Source organism: Sylvia atricapilla, chromosome 12 (assembly GCF_009819655.1).
Source record: "Sylvia atricapilla isolate bSylAtr1 chromosome 12, bSylAtr1.pri, whole genome shotgun sequence".
NCBI lineage: Eukaryota > Metazoa > Chordata > Aves > Passeriformes > Sylviidae > Sylvia > Sylvia atricapilla.
The window spans coordinates 21,252,437-21,270,703 of NC_089151.1; positions in this window are offsets into that span (position 1 = coordinate 21,252,437).

The following is an 18,267-nucleotide window of genomic DNA, read 5'->3' on the forward strand; positions in this document are numbered from 1 at the left end:
TAAAACAGATATAAATTAAGCATAAATACAGTTAGACTGGAAATCAGAATGTGCTTCCATTTGTGTTAGAAAAATGAAGTTCTGGCATAGCTTTTTAAGCTATTTTAAAAGAAACAATCCAACTTAATATTCCCAATCTCTTTACACTTCACTTCATTAGAAATGAAAATTGTTGCTATTCAGAAATTCTGTTACTCATAAATTCTGTGCTTTTCCTACTCTTCCAGCCAACACAATTCAAATGGCTCCAAACCAAAGAATCTTAGTTTCTTCATCACGAGAGCTTTTTGACCTAGTATCCAAATAGGAATGTAAATTTTAGAGAACTGAGGGAAGGGGTTTATGCTCTATTTAGCATTAAATGAGATGCACTTTACTGATTGGATATTCAGATCCAAGAATTCGTTTTCTGTCTAAACTTAAAATTTTAAGTTTTTAACTTTGATCTTTGTAGTTTCTTGCAAGTCTCTGGCAGTTTTACCAGATTTTCTTATGGTCAGCAATTTCGAAACCGAGACAATGAAGGAATTTTTTGTGGATATGTATGGTTTTAATTTTTTCAATTTTTTACCTTTTTTTTCCCAGAAAGTTTGATTCTATTGTTAATCCTTTACTGAATCTTCTTTCAATAAATTATGAATTGCTGTGATTAAATTGGGGTGATGATGATCTGTCAATATTATCCTTTGTTGTAAAGCTAACAATGTGTCAGCACAGCACCTTTGCTATTGGATAAGGAGCCTTAAAACATTTGTCACAGCTATTTGTTGAGCTTTCAGGTAAAGGCAGTTGAAAATGGTATTTTGGGAGTTGTTTTTCTCCTAAAAAGGGCATTTCAGTGGGATTTGGCTGTGTGGCTGCTGGTGCCTCTTTCACAAAGATTAAATATGCGAGTCAAGTTGTTAAGAATATTTCTTTGTGCAGCTCCCTAAACCCAGAGATGTTCATTAATCTCTGGTTAAGAACAGGAGAATGACCTCATGAAGCTGGACTGTGTGAATGGAGCTCTCTGACACTTTAAACTCTTGGCAGTTTGGTAAACCACATAAAAACCCGGATTGGGAGGGTCACAGCTCAGGGAATCAGGCTAAAAGGGACTCTCTGGTGCTGCACCTGCCCTTGCTCCAGCTACATTCAATTCCAATGCTGAAGCACCAAGGAGTAAAAGGTCACTACAAAATGGAGGGATAAGAGCAGTGAGAAGACAAAGATGTTCCTTCTTTGAGCTGATATAACAGGAAAGGCTTGCAAGTCTCTTCTTTATGCTATTAAAAAAAAATTGAGTAAATAGTGTTTGTATTACTTCTGAAAGCATCACCAACCAGTTCTTACAGATTTATTTCTCCTAAATAGTTGTTTTCATCACCCTTTTTGCAGCTGCACTGAGATGCAGTGATGTGCTGTCCTGGGTATGGATGTGTATGGACCAAGAGGTAAGAGTTTTGGTTGTAAGTCCAGAATCTCATATCTGAGCACAGTTCTGATCCAACAATCAGAGTGGGAGGATGAGCAGTGAAAGTTAATAGAAAATGAAACTCCATTTTATCAATTCTCCATTAATTCCACCCATTCCTGCTGGTAGGACCTTACACCTGTAACTCTCAGGAGGTGGCACACGTGGCAGTCCAGCCTCCAGCCAAGTCACAAGGATAAGCAGGACAATTTTTTGGCACTGCCACCTTTGGAAGTGGATTTATTGGTGCTGTTGCCAGTAGACAGAGAGAAAACATTGGTGAGAGTGAAATAAATAAACAAGTACAGGAAAGCACAGGCTCTTGAATCCCTGGGACACCCCAGCTGTCCCAAAATCTGTTGGATAGTGGGCTTGGGTGCAGCAGAAGAGAATTTCTTAAGGCAGGTGAATGCTGAGCTGAGTACAGGAGGAGTTCTGCTCTATCTCCTCCTCAAAAACAAGGAAAAACTGGTCAAAGACACCAAGGGCACAGCAATCCTTCCCTGCAGGAATTGCAGGGTTGGAGCTTTAAATCCTGTCAGACAAAGTCAGAGGAAGATCACGGGCTTGGATTTTAGGAAAGTGAATTTGGGCTTAGTCAGGGATCTTCTTGGCAGGCTTAATGGAAGGCTGCCCTGGAGAGTCAGAGGGACACAGGACAGCTGCTTGGTATTTACTCACAGCCAGCCTCCTCGGAGCACAGAAACAGGGAACTGCAGGGTTTAGAAAGGCAAGCAAACATGGAAGGAGGCCAGCACAGCTAAGTGAGGAGCTCAGGCTCAAGGAGGACGTGCAGGGAAAGTGGGAACACTGATGAGTTACCCTGGAGGGGTACAGAGATGTTGGCTTTGCATGCAAAGAGAGAATTTGGAAATTCAAAGCTCAGCTGGAGCTGAAAGAAAAGAGGGCTGTGAAGGCAACCATGATGTTTCACAGAAGTGCACTGACAGCAAAGAGGAAGGATGGAAAAATGTAGCTCAGTTGCTGTACCGGGACATTCAGCTGGTCCAGAGCTGGACTAGGAGATCTTTGGGGGGATTTTCTGGCCGACACGATTTGGGGTGATGCTACAGCCAGCACCTCCTGCTGAGGAGTCCTTGTGGAAGGAGACCAGTACTGTGACAAAAAGGGGCATAGAATGTCAACAGGGAACGGTGACAAAGGAGCTTCAAACCAGATACAATGCTAGAAGAAAAATTATTTAGTGAAAGCACAAATTCTGATGGAACCCTCCCAGCTCAAACCTGCAGCCCAGGAAAAAAGCAGCCAACTTAATTCAAGTATCTCACTAAAGCCAAAATATAACATTTCCATGGTAGCACAACTAAATTCTTTCATTAGCTACAGGTACAAGTGAGGCAGCTTAGAATTTTGTCTTTTATCAGACAGTTGAGGGAAAAAAGTGGTAAAGTTGGGGTCTAAAAATGTAACAGAAATCTGAAGCCAGCTCTGGCAGCAAGCCAGCAAATGAGTGGATGTAGGGGTCGAAATATGTGCAGTGTGTATAAAAAAGTGATTTATCAAGGTTAAATCTCTTGGTGTAGAGATACCATTCTCAAGGTCACACACCAAAAAAGCCGAGTTCAGTGCTTCTTAAGCCAGGGAAAGGAGGTTTGTCCTATAATGTGACAACTACAATCCAGCAGCACACAGGGACAGCTTCTAGATTTTCCCCAGAGCTCTTCACCTTCAGCAACCCAGAGAAGGTCTCATTTAACGACCATCTGCATGGTGCTACTAGATTAACCTTTTAAATTGTTATTTATGCCATATAATAATACATTAAGGTTTTCATTTTACCTCTTTCTTCCTCCTGCCTTTTACTGTAATTTGCACCTGTGCAAATTGGGGTGATTTCTTTTTATAGATACAAAAATCTCAGTTCTTCTACCAAAGATCACAGAAGTCAAAAGAAATCTTTAATGAGCTCCAGTGGAGTAAGGTCCTAAATGACTGTCTGAGGTACAGAGCAGAGAATTTTATTGGGCCTACTAAAATTAATTTATTCTTTTCAGATGCCTGTCTTAGTAGTTTCTTAGGATTTCCTTATTGTTGGTTTTTGGGTCTTGTCAATATTTTGTCCTGGCTGAACCTTTCTGAAAAATGACTCCACATCATTGTCTTTTCTCTGGAAAGCATTTTTTTTTTCTTTTTTTCCTGGAAATTATTTTTCTTTTACTCAGAAAAAAAGCAGTGTGCCTGTAGAAAATACCAGCATGACCTTCTTTCTCATCTGTCAGTTCTGTCTCATTACTCCTGGGATAATGTATTAGTCAGGAGCAAGTTGTCTCCCTGTTCTGCTATTCAACATTTATAAAATCAGAACATTAAATGACTGTGGTGTTATCCCAAAGCCTCGTTTGCTTTGGATCTCACAGTTTCAGAGGCTTTTGTGTTTGTTCTGAACTTATTTGCACAAGCCAGCATAGAAAGTTGATTCTAGATTTGTGATGCCTGCTCATGTATTTCATGGCTGCAGCACTGGGAATTGCATTTGGCCAGACCTGGAATTGTTGTAGTAAATGCCTGAACACTTAAGTTGTATGTTATTACATTTCGTAAGTAGTTACCAATGAAACAACAGGTTACACATCATTTTGAAGATAAAGGGAAAATAATACCAAGATTCCCTGAAGACAGAAGGATTGGTCTCAGCTAAATTACATGAGCATTTTTTTTTATTTATTTCAACACATGAGCATGTGTTGTTGGCACTATAAAACAACTGGGTCAGGCATCTTGTCCATGGAAACAACCCCTGTTCACTGGAGTTTGTAGATGGCAACACCTGTCAGGTGGTTCTAGTGAAGGCAGATTATTTTCCTGAGAATTGAAACATGGTAATTACCAAAGTATTTTTTAATTTTATTTTTAAATGATGCTGTTGGGAATTTCTGAAGGCATTTTTCCATTTAAGGTGGGGGGTTCGTAATTGCAATTAGATGTGCAGCAGTGGGAATTCTGCACAGGTCTCTCACTGTGTGGCTGTTGCACTTCAGCTCTGCTGAAAAGAAAATGCTCTGAAGACACTCTTAGGACTTCTGCCCCAGCGTCTCACTAAATGTTTTCCTGGAAACATCCCAGCAGTAAAAACAGACAAAATGAAGTTTGCTATTCAGGCAAAGAGTTCCAGAATGTACTACTGGTGCCTCCTGTGATATCTCTGTTCCCTTGCTGGGATGGAAGGTATCTGTGCCATCTATAAGTGATTCCTCTGAAGATCTTGTCAATTTGGAGTCCTTTAAATCAGAGATAATCCTGTCCCCTTGAACAATATTCAAACCAGTCATGAATGGACGTAGAAGTTGCTTATTTATTTATTAAGTTGGGGGGCTTTTTTTTTGTAAAACACAGAAAGAAACAGCTCTACTACCACTTTACAGTGATATAAAATTAAGACTGCTTCTGAAAAATGTTGTAAAACTGCTTAATAATAAAGTCCCATTTGCTCTGCTGAGAAAGTATAGTATTTGTATTAGCCACCACTGAAAGTAATTCTGCATATAAGACTTCTGAAAGTATTATTCACCTGGAAATTATGTAAAAATTTGCTTTCCTAATCTATTTACCAGTTGCCAAATCCTCCAGGATTTTTCACCTCTTTTGCTCCTGATGGACCCTAATTCTTAGCTGAATGTTCATGAATCCCTACTGATCCTACCTGTCTGACTTTCCTGATGTTTCAAAAACCTAATTGTGAAACTGGGGTCTCATTGTCTTCTGAGAGAATTTAGTTGCTGACTCTAGTTCTCAGTTGCTTTGCACAGTTTTCTGTGCCTCTGTGGGATGTGAGTTTAAAGTATGGAGGGTAGAGACCAAACATTTCTAAAACATAAAACTGTCTTGTTGTGTAAGAGCTGGTGGGAAGAGCCTTTCAGACCCATGGATCTTTCTATGGAAAGAGTTTTTTGCTGGAGTGAGTTATTCTGGTAAATTCAGAGAAATAAAATTACTGGGGGGACCTGCTGGAGAAGCTCTGCAGGAGAGGACTGTGACTGCTGGAGGACACCAAGCTGTCCCTGAGCCAGCAGTGTCCTGGGGGTGCTGGGGAACACCGAGCTGTCCCTGAGCCAGCAGTGTCCTGTGGCCAAGGAGGCCAAGGGTGCCCTGGGGCCGTGGGGAAGAGCCTTGGCAGCAGCTCAGGGAGGGATCCTGCCCCTGTGGCCAGCCCTGGAGGCACCTCTGGAGGGTTTGTCCAGCTCTGGAGCCTCAGCACAGCAGGGCCAGGAGCTCCTGGAGCTGAGGAAGGGCCTGGAGCATCTCCGTGCCCAGGAGAGGCTGAGGGAGCTGGGGCTGCTCAGCCTGGAGAGGAGCCCCAGGGAGAGGGGCCCTGAGCCCTGCCAGTGTCTCTGTGTCCCTGGGTGTCCCTGGGTGTCCCTGGGTGTCCCTGTCTGTCGCTGGGTGTCCCCAGGTCTCTCCCTGGTGTCCCCAGGGCTGTCCCTGTCTGTCCCTGGGTGTCCTTGGGTGTCCATGTCTGTCCCTGTGTGTCCCTGGTGTCCCCAGGTCTGTCCCCCTGTGTCCCTGTGTGTCCCTGTCTGTCCCTGTCTGTCCTTGTCTCTCCCTGGTGTCCCCAGGGCTGTCCCTGTGTGCAGGGAGGGCAGAGCAGCCCCAGGCCCTGCTCCAGGCCCAGCGATGGCCCCAGAGGCACGGGCAGGGCTGAGCCCAGGAGCTGCCCCTGCACAGGAGGCACAACTCCTGCCCTGGGCAGTGCCCAGCCCTGAGCAGGCTGTGCCCAGAGGCTGTGCAGGCTCCTCCCTGGGGATCTTGCAGAGCCCTGGGCACACACTGCTGTGCCCTGTGCTCGGGGATGGCCCTGCTGGAGCAGGGAGGTGGCACCCGAGGAGCCATTTCCCTGACCCAACATGGGACTCTGCCCTGGAACAGAAGCAGGACAGGAGGTGTATGACAGTGGAGACTTCCACCACTAAGAAAACAAATTAAATTTCCACAAGCTATCCAAACTATGTCCCAGTTCTCTTGATCAGATTTCTCTCTGTAGGCATTGATGACTAAACATTATGCACAGAATTACATTAGGAGCAAAGCTGAAGACTGTGAGCCTTTCTGGGTAATTCTGCTGAATCATAATGATACCGTAAATCTTCTCTTGATAAAATCGACGACTGTTTAGGCTTCATAAGTCATTAGATCCTAATAACGAGTCAGATGTTTAGCAAAATTATATTTAAACTTGAAAGCAGTTGGGATTTTTTGGTATGGATGCCTTCATTTCCCAGCAAATTCAAGAAGAATATTTAAGAACTCTGCTTGTGATGGTGATGAATTTGTCCTGAAAACACGGAAATGTCTGTTTCAGGAATTATTTTCTTCATACAAGTGACAGCTTTTAATGTGCTCCTTTTTTGTTTCCCTTGAAGCACATTGTACTTCATATTTGTCCAGCTTAAAAAGGCAGCTCATCACTATATATATATATTCCCTCTTTTGAAGCGGCCTAAAAAGAAAGCCTGAAGCAGTAATCAAATGAAAAGATGCATGAATTTTAATCCACTACCGAAGTACACCTTCAAACTTCAAGTGATAATTTATTTTTACTCAGAGGTCCAGCCAAGCATATCAAATGATGCGAGGAAATGGTAAGATAAAGCTTCTGGAAGCTCTTCTCTGGAAATGTAGGCTCATTTCTTTCTTATGGAGTTATTTCTGGGCCAGTAATGTGGCAAGCAATATGGCTTACAAATAATGGTGATAAGAGTGCATAAACAAAGGTCTTTTTATGAGATGCAGGAGGAGAAATTTTTTTTCATTTATGGTCCTACAATGCCTCAGACTGCCTAAACACTGGGATATATATCCAGGCTGTCAGTGTGCCTCCAAAGCCTGAATAAAGTCATGTCCTTAGCAAAGCAACAAGACCTCGGAGTACTTAACAACATTTTCTTTGTTCAAATTTAGGTTTAAGAGTACAGGCTAAAAATCAGTGTTCAAAGATATTTGAAAATGAAGGTAACAATGTTGCTTTGGGTTTTTGTTTTGTTTTTGTTCTTTTAGGGGTTTTTACTGCTTTGTTTGACTTTCATATATACGGAATATTCAAATAGAACATAGAGCTAGCCCAAATTGAGATGTGAATGAAATAATATGAAGAGTTTGGAAACTCAATAAAAAAGGTGTGTTTTGTCTTTTTCTGACCCCAGGCTGAGGCATTTTCAGATCATCCATGGCCAAGACCCTTCCCAAGCAGTGAGCAGCCCCTGGCAGTGAGGGGGAAGCACCAAGCCGTGGCTGCTGCATTTTGTTGAGGTAGAGAGGAGCCCACCGTGACTGCACCCAGCAAATCCAGCTGTGTAAATCCAGCTGTGCAAATCCAGTCAGGGATTAAAGCACAGCAATCTGCTCACCCCTTTTCAGCCCATGACAGAAAAAGTCTCACAATGGCAGATCATCATCTCAGTGATGCCTTGTGAGGTTTGGGAGAGCCCAGACCCTTGGCTCTCTCTTCTGGATACTGACAAGGTTCTTTCACTGTAGAAGCCGTGTCCTGTTCTGATTTGCCTTCACAAACACAAAACACACAGGTTTCCACCTGAAGTGCTTTGATATTTATTTTTAAGACCAGTTTTTTAATTCTTAGAAGTGGACTTTTGGTGGTTGAAGTGGGAAGACCCTGACGATTACCAATTTTGTTGAGAAATTCTGGTAGAATGTAGGTCCTCACACAAAATTAGGAAGGCTGGATTTTGACCAGGTTTGCCAACCCCAAACCAAAGCTGTGAGCAGTGCACTTACCAAGTTTGCCCTGAAGTTTCTAAAAGGTGCTATAAATAATATTTTAAGTGCTATTGACAAATTAAAAAGGCTGCAATGGATTTTAATTCTGTGCAGATGGGGGGAAATACCTCCTTGGGCATTTTTGCTGTTTGATCCAATCCAGAAGCATGCAGTGCATGTCTAAGTTATAAATGATGCAAGAGAAGTTGCCTTTGACTTATTTTATGTAAGAAGATACGATTTTATTTTTATTAGCTGCATTTTAAAAAATTCAAGTCCTTTTAAAACATCTCTAAATAGGAGTTATACATTACTGCATTGTTACTAAACCCAAAATTTAGTTTTTCCACTCGAGTCTATTTACACAGTACAATGAATGTGTTGAAGACTTTAGAGATTGATGGGTATCTCTGTCAAATTATATGTATTTTTACCAGTTCACTGTAATGTAATCATTAAAATTTTATTGAGTCCAGGGGGTTAAATTATAGTTCTAAAACCCGAGAGAATGCACAAGTCCAAAATCAGAGCCTGTTTACAATAAACTTCCAGTGCTTTTTTTTCCTATCTGCATCAGGATGGCTGCACATCTCAGAAGAGATTTGCCAACTACAAATAGGAAAAATATTTTATTTATTTATTAATCAAATGTGAAAAATAAAAGCAGCAGGGCTACAGCTGAAACCTGGGGCTGCACAGGCGCTTGTATGAGAACAAAAATCTTTCTTAGAAATCCCTGGATCTCAGCTTCCTTTGATACTAAGGAGAAACATAAATGTTGACAAAAATAAAACAATGTATTATTTAAGTAATCAGAGGGGACAGAGAAACTACGAAACTAGAAAGTTCTATATGAAAAATTAAACAATCCTTCCAGTGTTGGGGTTAGTCTTTAGAAGATGAAACCTTGGGAGATTTGGGTTGCACATGGATGTTTCTGTAGAAAGCTGGAGTAATAGAATGTGTTTATTTGTGGTGAGGACAGTGTCAGCAACAATAAATATAAACAAAACCAGCAATCTGTTCAAGAAAAATATGGGTTTGCCAGAAGTTCTCCATCTCTTGGGGCTTTTTTCCTGCTGCGGACTTCCATCCTCAGCAACTGCATGTATTCTTTTCCTTTTCTCATCTGTGACATGGTAGTAAGATCTTGATGGTCCTCTTGCAACATTTCTCCCTGACCATGTGATGATAGAGCTAAATTTTGGAGGTTCATGTCTCCTTACACTCCATGATTCCTCCTGGAGCTGGTCGAGCAGGTTCTAAGTTTTAAACCAGTTTTTGACCAGAGAAGAGTTCTGAATATTTAGTTAACAAGTGTGGGGGTGTGAGATCCTAAATGTTGACTGGCTATAAAAATGTAAAGGTTCGATGCTGCTCTATAATCTGCTTTCAAAAGCAATCTGGTAGAGATGGTTGTTAAAACGTTTTTAATAACATTCAGTGCCATGAGGTACAAATGGAGTGTGCTCACTGCCAAATCATTGCATTTTGTCTTTTTGCTTTTGGCTGGGTGCAATAACCCTTTTGTAGTTGAGTACTTGCTAAATTCTGTGGTGAGTATTTTGCCGTGTGAGGATTCCACAGCATTTAGCATTGGGACCTTAAGTGAAATATAAACTTTGCTGTTGAACTTCATTGGCAATTGGTCTTGCTTTTTAATTAGATTTAACCAAGTTTGTAGGTGGCATCCTGCATTTTGAGGGCTTTTTGGTTTGAGGAAAAGGGTTCGAAGTGAAGTAAAAATAATCAGTTTTAACATCTCATGCCAGAAACCTCTTTTAACTGAAAGTAGAAAGTATTTAAGTTGGTTTTGGTCCAGAATGAATCATGGTCTCTACAGGAAATCACAGCAGCTTTATTTCAGAGTTCTTTTTCAGAGTTTCCATGAGCGCCACGTGAATTACAGGCATTAACAGGTATTTGTAGTAAATGAAATTACTGACACAAAACACAAGGCCTGGGCAACTAGTGAGTCCTAAACCCACTTTTCAATTAATTCATCATCACTTTCTACTTTCAAATATCCAGTTTAGAAAATGTATTTGCTAATACTGCAGAGTCTGGGAGTGAATGGAATTCTGACAAGACTTTTCATTCTTGCCCAATTTTGTGCATTTCATGGGAACATGAAGCCCATATTGCTGTAATTTATGGATGAGTAGAATGACAATTTCTGAAAAATGTTGCTGATTTTATACTAAAGAGTCTGGGTTTTTTTTGGGAGGAGGGCCCATTTCTGAAACCATTTAAGATGCTGAGCAATTTTCTGAATAAAAAAGTCCCTAAAAAATCCTGTGCAAATATGGAAAAAAAGAAAAAATTGAGCAGAGGTCTGGTTACTCACATTATTTACTGATCAGAGATTCCAAGTATTTTAGAAGCTCTGCAGAGTTAGATGTTTTAGGTTTTATTTAGACAACAAATCCCTTTGATGCAAATTAAGTCCATACTTTATAGTTCTGGTATTGGGACTTAGAATCCCGTTTCATGACTCTTTTTCCACATACAGAAATTCTTAATGTCCTTACTACCTTCTTGAGCATTGCTGTGTATTTATTGTTATCAGCCCTACCCTGGCCATTAACAGTCAGGGTAATAGAAAATCTGTGCTCATTTATGGAGCTGCAAACACACACCAAGATGTATCTGTTTTTAAAGTACCTATTTTAAGGCTGCTTATCCGTGGAAAATCTTCAGATAAGGAAAAAAAAATAAATGGGAAAAAAAAAAAAAAGAGAGAAAATGATGTATTGTGGAAAATATTCTATGAGGTTTTTTTTCCTTATAGAGGTACAAGAATTGATGGCATGTCACAGTAAACTTTGGGTTTGAAGCCCTTTGGACCTCTGCCTGCTGCTGCTTTTTAGTTGAGGTGAGAACAGGAATGAGCGGGGGACAGTCTCATGTGAAAATATTTACAACATTTAATTCATGGGGATGAACCTTGATACAACTTAAAATAGTCTTCTAGTGAAAACAGGATTCCCTTGCCTTCCCACCACTGCTGCATCTCCTAAAGAGAGAGGTGACCGAAAGCTGCTAGGCAATCCTTCATAGGCTGAGCATGAAATGTCCAGGGCAAGGGAGACCCCATTGCTGTGCTTGAGGCCGACTGGAAACCACTGCCCAGAGGGAATGAATGAGTTTGGGATGGAATTCTGTTTAAAAAGCCAGCTCAGCTCTGCCCTGCTCCTTCCAGGGAGGGGAAGGATCTCAGGGTGCACCACAGCCTTTGGCTGTACCATCATTTGTAAAGATCATGAGGCAGGGTTAGGAGGAAGGTTTTGTTTTGCATGATATTTCAATGTCTTAAATTTCAGTTCCTTCTTTAGAAGGAACACTCAGGGGTTGTGCAGAGCTCTCTGGTTTCTCTGACAGGTCCATGCAATCCAGGGTTTTCCATGGCTGTAAATCCCCCATGTCCAAGGTGGGCTGTGCCAGGGAAACTGCCCCTGGAGACACAGCATCCCCAGGAAATGTGCTGTATGGCTGGCCAGAAAACAGCCTGTGGTCCTCAGGCTTTAAAATACAGCAGGGCAGTTTCCTGACTGAATTGCAGCCTCATCCCACTGTGTGTTTAGAGAACTCATCTCCCACCCCCGAGGGGTGAGTGATGGTCAACACCAATGTTTGGTTCTGACCCAGAAAGGTTTTTCTCTTGAGTCATGAACAGAAGCCACCATTACATGCTGCTACTGCTCTGAAACCTTCAACAGCCTTTGAATCCCAAAGAAACACTCTCCTCAATATCACTGTTGTCTGGCAAACAGTGAGACAATGTCCTCCATAGCTATAGGTAAGTCCTTAGAAGTTCATCCTGTCCCTGTCTCAATTAACCAGCTCTTGCCTCAACTTAGGTGTGGCCACCTCCATATTTTCTTTCTTTCACTTTCAAATGAAGTGTCTTAAACCTGTGGGTCTCTTCATGACAACACTGTGTTTGATGTTGAGAAGAGATGGGCTGTAAAAATTCTGGCATAATTTAGGGCTCCTTGGAAGTGTCTTTTGATATGTAATCAGCTGCGTCTGATGCTGAGGAGAGCAAGTAGTGCTTTAGGAACAGGTTCAAAAGTGTTGCTGTGAGAACATGGAACAGGGGACTTTACACTTAAATGGAAGATTGACTCCTCATTTCTGTTTTTTAATGGTGGCTTAAATCCTAAAACATTGGGCTTTACTCCTTTCCCAGTTTAACTTTTCCCTTCTTGTTTGCTAAGACAGATAGATAATAAAAACTTAGGACATGGAAAATGACTAGAAGTGACCACTGGCTTTGTGGAGACCCTGCAGCTATGAGCAGATGCCTCATTCAAAGTAGGCCCACTGCTGTGAATTGTACATCCTACCAGGAGGAAAACAATGGGATGAAATACCAGCAGCAATAATGGAAGAGTTATTATAGGCTCTGGGGCTGTAATCCTCTGGAAAGTTTCATCACTTTGCAATGAAGCAGAGGTTTGGAGTGCGATTTTCTTTTCTAGTTGAGTTGGTTGGTTAAAATGGTGAAAGAAATCCTGGCAGCCTAGCTGTGATCTGTGTCAGGGATAGGTAATGAAGTGCTGTTTGTTCCAGGGGCAGGAGGCTGCCATGGCTGTGGAATACTGAGACCCATGGGTGGGCAGGAGCAGGTAAAAGTCAGGAAAAACACAGAGTTTGTATTTAAAAACAGTTATGGCCAGATACAGTATTTTTTAAAGGCTGTGTGATTTTCTCAAAAAAGATGGATCCAAGATAAAGAGAAGGATGCAAATAGCTAAAATCAAAAACTTTGTGGTCTCAGAATATTAAACATATAGTTAGAGCCCATCAGTGGCACTGATGTCAAGGGAAACACTATAAAACATAGTAAAATAACTTAAACAGTCTTAGCTAAATTCGTTTTAAATAAATTTAAACATCAATTTTATTGAAGCTGTTTTAAATAATAAGTGGTTGTAAATAGCTGAAATTCTTTGGTTTATGGCTATTGACATATTAACAGGAAAAGCTGACTTAGGTAGCTGTGTCAGCTTTGGTCTGACCCGTTTGCAGCTGGTTTGTGTTATGCAAAAACTTGTGGGTCAGTCAGAAAAGTGATACTAAAAAGGAGGGTGTTTCCATCAGTAAAACAGCAGAACATTCAACATCAAAACCTGAGAACTACTCAAATATGAGTCCAGTGCATTCTGCCTAGAGCTGGGTGCTTGTTGGAAGCTGAGATGAATATTTTGCACTCTGCCCTTATCCTGAGTTATTAATAAAACAGAATCAATACTTTCATTATTATTACTGCTGCTTGGCAAAAACAGTCTGGCAAACTTCTGAGTCTTTTTTGAAATTGATGACTCTGTTGCATCACCAATAAATTATTTAGCTTCTGGAGGGGCAGGGGATTTTAAGAGGCGTCTCAGCATCTCCTGTTGATGCTCTTTGTTGATTCCCATGGCAGCCTATTTCCTCTAAAGTGACTAATACTCCTACTTATGAGATGTTTAATTATGAATTCCCCTGCCTTATAAAACACCCAAAATGTTGTGCTCAGTCCTCAGCTCTAGGGAGGACTAGGTTTTTTCTGTTTCTAATTCTCTTTCCCTATAACATAAGCTGGTAAACCTGCTGATCCAAATCTCAGGCTCTGTGTGTGCCTGTGCAGTGAACTGCACCCACAACACAGGGGCTGTGGGTTTGATGCCCAGATGAATCAAATCGCATTTGCTTTTATTCTTCTGTATTTTTCTGCCATTAGAAAGTTCAACCCTCAGGCTGGTCTGAAGCCATAGCAGAATTCCTATGATTTCAGAGAAACTCTTTCCATGTAGACTCACAGAGGATATTTTAAAGAAACTGTATCAGTAGTGTTGTCTGGCTTAATGTAACATTGCTTTTAGAACCCCACTCCGAAAAGCTCAAGTTTCACCCTTGTATGGCTGATTTGTTGGATTGATCCCTTTTTTCAGACAGGAGGAGAAAACTCCTAATAATGTGGATCTGGGTGTTTATAAAATAGTTCATGTTAGCTAAGGTTTTAATTTGTTCATGATTTTAGTTATATGGTGCAAGTCTGAGTGAGGATCACTAGAGAAACCCTTGTAAATTTACAGTTTGGGGTTTTTTTCATGTTACAACATCAGGAGTTCCATAGATATACATGTGACATGGGAAGCTCTGTACCTCTCCTTTCCCATTCAGGTACACAGAATATATTATATTATGTTCTTCAGGGCTATAGAAAGATCTCAGCAAAACTAACAAAAATGTCAAAGAAAAGACAAAAAAAAAAAAAAAAAAAAAAAAAAAAAGAGAGTTTAAAATATATACAATACTGAAGCTAGATCTTATTGGTTCAATTCTAGAGAAGTGATTTTTAGCAGAAGAAAGACTGCCCATTCCACCAAGGCCTTTGGATGCAGCTTTTCATGGCTGAAACGATAAACCAGTGCTCCTCATTTCTTACCAAGCCATGAGGGAACCTATACTCTTCAATACTGGTAAAATCCAGGACTTCCATTTTTTTAGAGGAGCAGAGAATTCTTACTACAGGAAGGTTATAAAGAACTTGGTATGGAATGATGCAATTAGGCAGTTGTGGAAATGAAGATGTTGGAGGTAAGAGAACAAGCTTTTGCCAGGCAGCGTCTTCTATTATTTCTAATAGGATTTCTTAGGATTAATGGATCAGTAAAAAATGAAAACTGACAGCAAGGATGCCTCTGTATCAAAAGCTGAACAATTCTGTACATCTTAGTCATGGAAATATTGCTGGTCTGGAACTGGAAGTCTCTCACCAACTCCCCACAGCTGAACACCAAGCAGCTCCCAAAAACAGCATGTAGGTGATTTTTTCACTTTCAAAAACAAGGATCAGATGAATTTAAGAGATTATTTTTGAAGCTGAAGGTGAATCCTTGCTGAACCACAATTATGCTGCTACATTTAGTAAAGGGTGCAGTAGTAACATTTAGATTGTCACTGAGATGAGTCTTGGGCTGAGTTTGCCCAAATTCAGGTTCTTTGGTGTAAGGAGCTGAATGTCTTAACCAAAGCCAAAAGGAGAAGAGCAATGCTCAGGTTTTTTATCAGGTGGAAATACAAAATGATGTGGAAATAGCATGTTATCAATTAATAAAGAGGTAAGTTTTTTGTTTGCTTGTTTTTGTGTGCATGTGTTTTTAAGGAAAGAGACACAGAAGAAGGGTGGAAATCCAGTGGGTGAAAAAAGAATCAGTGACAGACAGCATCACAGCAAGCAGGACAGTGGCTGGCAGGGAAGGTAAGGGATTTGAGGAAATGTTTAATAATCTTGTTCCTGTTTGGGGCTGAACTGGTGTGGCTTCATACCCTGGAACAAAGGTACTGCTCTGTGTGGATGTGGCGTCCAACTTGTCTTGGAATCATCACTAAAACGCTGACAAAAGCACCTTTTGTTTTAGTAATAAATGCATATTTAACGTTCCTGTTTGGGTCCTGAACTAATGGCACAAACATGCTGAAGGGGAGCTTTTCCCTGGCTGTGGGGAGGATTTGTGTCCCTTCCCCTGAGTCACAGCTGAGGAGGGGAGCAGGGCTGTGCCTTCAGCCCAGCCCCGGTGTCCTGGGATGTCTGTCCTGAACAAACCACCGCTGGGCTTGGCACAGGATTTCTGCACAGCAGACCCTTCTCCTTGATTAAATCAACACTTTTCATCCTTTTCAAGCTTTCCAGGGTTATTGCTTATGTCAGAGGGTTTAGACATTATATTATTGCCCCAAAATTACTGCAAATTTCCTTAAAATTGTAGCAGTTCTGAACAGCATTGTCAGCCTGAGAACCTGCACCAAGGAGGCACCAGCAGCCGCCGAGTTTGTTACTTAGACTGCACTTTAACTCTAAGAGATATATTTTTCAATTAAGTTTTTTAAAAGGCTTTATAAAGAAATGAATTGCACTTTAAAGGTATTAATTGAAGCGTAAAAATACAATAAAAGTAGTCCAGCTATGAAAATGACTGGTTTGGTATAAACAGGTGCATCTTTGAAATCCGAAAGGCTGAAATTTGTTGTGACATTAAAATATTCTGAATTTCATACTAGCTGGTGAGACACTCTGACCTGGCCTCAGCTGGCTTTAAAAAATGCAACATAAGAAACTGATGAAGGAAGGAAAATAACAGAAAACTGGAATTTCAGGAACTGCTACTGTAGGAAGGGTTTTGAGCATTTCGTAGATAAGAAGTGCATCCCTCTCTTTTAAAGCTCATAACCACGTGACTAAAAGTACTTTGTAATTGTCTGCTCTCTTCCAAACCCTTGCTGCTGGAGCCCACTGGAGTTTCCAGTTTTTCAGGCAATTCAGATGGTGCCTCCACCCCGAATTTTTCCGGTTTTTGTGCCTTCCCATTTTCCTTAAAATCAAATAAATCCAGGTCAGCTACAAATAATACTTAGTACTGATTGTGAATGCATAGCCTCCCATTCCACAACTTTTTCTGAACTATAAATAGAATGCTAGTTTTATTTTTTATCATTGAAAATGGCAGAATGCTTCTTTCTGGGAGAAAAGTCTGCAGTACCTATGGTGGCAGGTATCAATTGCCCCCGTATTTCAAGCTGATGAAATGAACTATGTTTGGTTTATGATAAATAACTTTGTATTGCATTAAACCTTCAAATATTTTACTGTCATTAATCTAGATACCATCAAAGTTGTATACCACATAGAATCTCCATAGGAACTTGATTTATGCTAAGCTGCATTGTAAAAACAAAACAAAACAAAACCCCAAATAAACCCCAAAACCACAAAGCCATGCTAAACCACATTAAAAAATCCAATTAAAAATTAAAAAAAAAAATAAAAAAGTAAGGAAAACAAACCCCAAACACCATTTAGGAGAGGTTGGTGCTGTGCAGGTTTCATGTGTGGGTGAAAAGAGCCATGGAGAGCAAACCTGATTGGATTGAACTGGTCAAATCCCTCTGGAATGGCCTTTGGGTGAGAACTGGGCTGCTGCCAAGGCCTGGCTGATGGGGGAGCAGCAAAACTGCAACATGAGTAATCCCCTTCTTCTCCTCCTTGCTCATGTTAGGCAAAACACATTCCCCATTATAATTTATGAGTAATAATGTTAATTGCTAGCTCTGTGTAATTGGTGTGGTTCAAAAATGGGCTGTTAATTGTCATTTGTATCAGAACCTTGACTTTTCTGAACAGCCATAGAATGTGAGTTTTAATTACCAAGTTCCTTGCTGCCATAAATGTCCACGAGTGATTTAGGAAACACAGGACGCCAGAGAAGGTTTTGACAGGTTTTTTTTGCCTTGCAAGCCTTTCAGCTTGCTGAGCATAATAACTCCAGTAAAACCAAAGCAGCACCACCAAAACATGAGAAACAGAGTCACAGCTACACTGCAGCTTCTGTAAAAGGGAGTACTTTATTTGGGCAAGAACTTTCTGTAAGGATGGGGCAGTGGTGGCCAAACAAGTGAATTAGGAAATACATGTTTCTTGACTTTTAATTGGTTTCTCTGTCACAAAAAAATGGGTAGGTTTGAAAATTCCTAATTTTCCTAAGTGAAATATAGTTCCTGGAGTGGTGGGGTTGGCTTTTTTGTTTGGTTGGTTTGATTGTGTTTGTGTTGGTTTTGTTTTTCATTTTTTTAAAATTAATTTTAACTGAATCTGTATTCAGCAAAGACAAGAGCTAGTTGTCAGTAGCAGATTTGGGGTCACTGATGGCAAAGTGGACTGCAGCCTGCAATTTGAAGGGTACATAAAGCATTGGCTGTGCTCCACAGTAATGCACTGGTAAACTGCAGTAAAACCTCCCTGTTGCAACATAAATATGGCATGAAAGTTGATTAACCAGGTTTATGTTGTTAGCCAAGCCTGCAATCCATCTGGACTAAGAGGATAAAATGAAAACTAAGTTGTTTTACAGCAAAATAGTGAGCCCAGATCAGAAAAGGCAGAGGTTTGAACATTTAAGTTCCCAGCAAGATGAGCAGTTATTTGTTCTACCTAGTGCCTTGTTTAAATTATTTTATTTTATTTTATTGGGCGATATAACTGTGATTTGTTGAGTTGAGGTCATTATCATTAAAGGAAGAGCTATTTTTGTGTC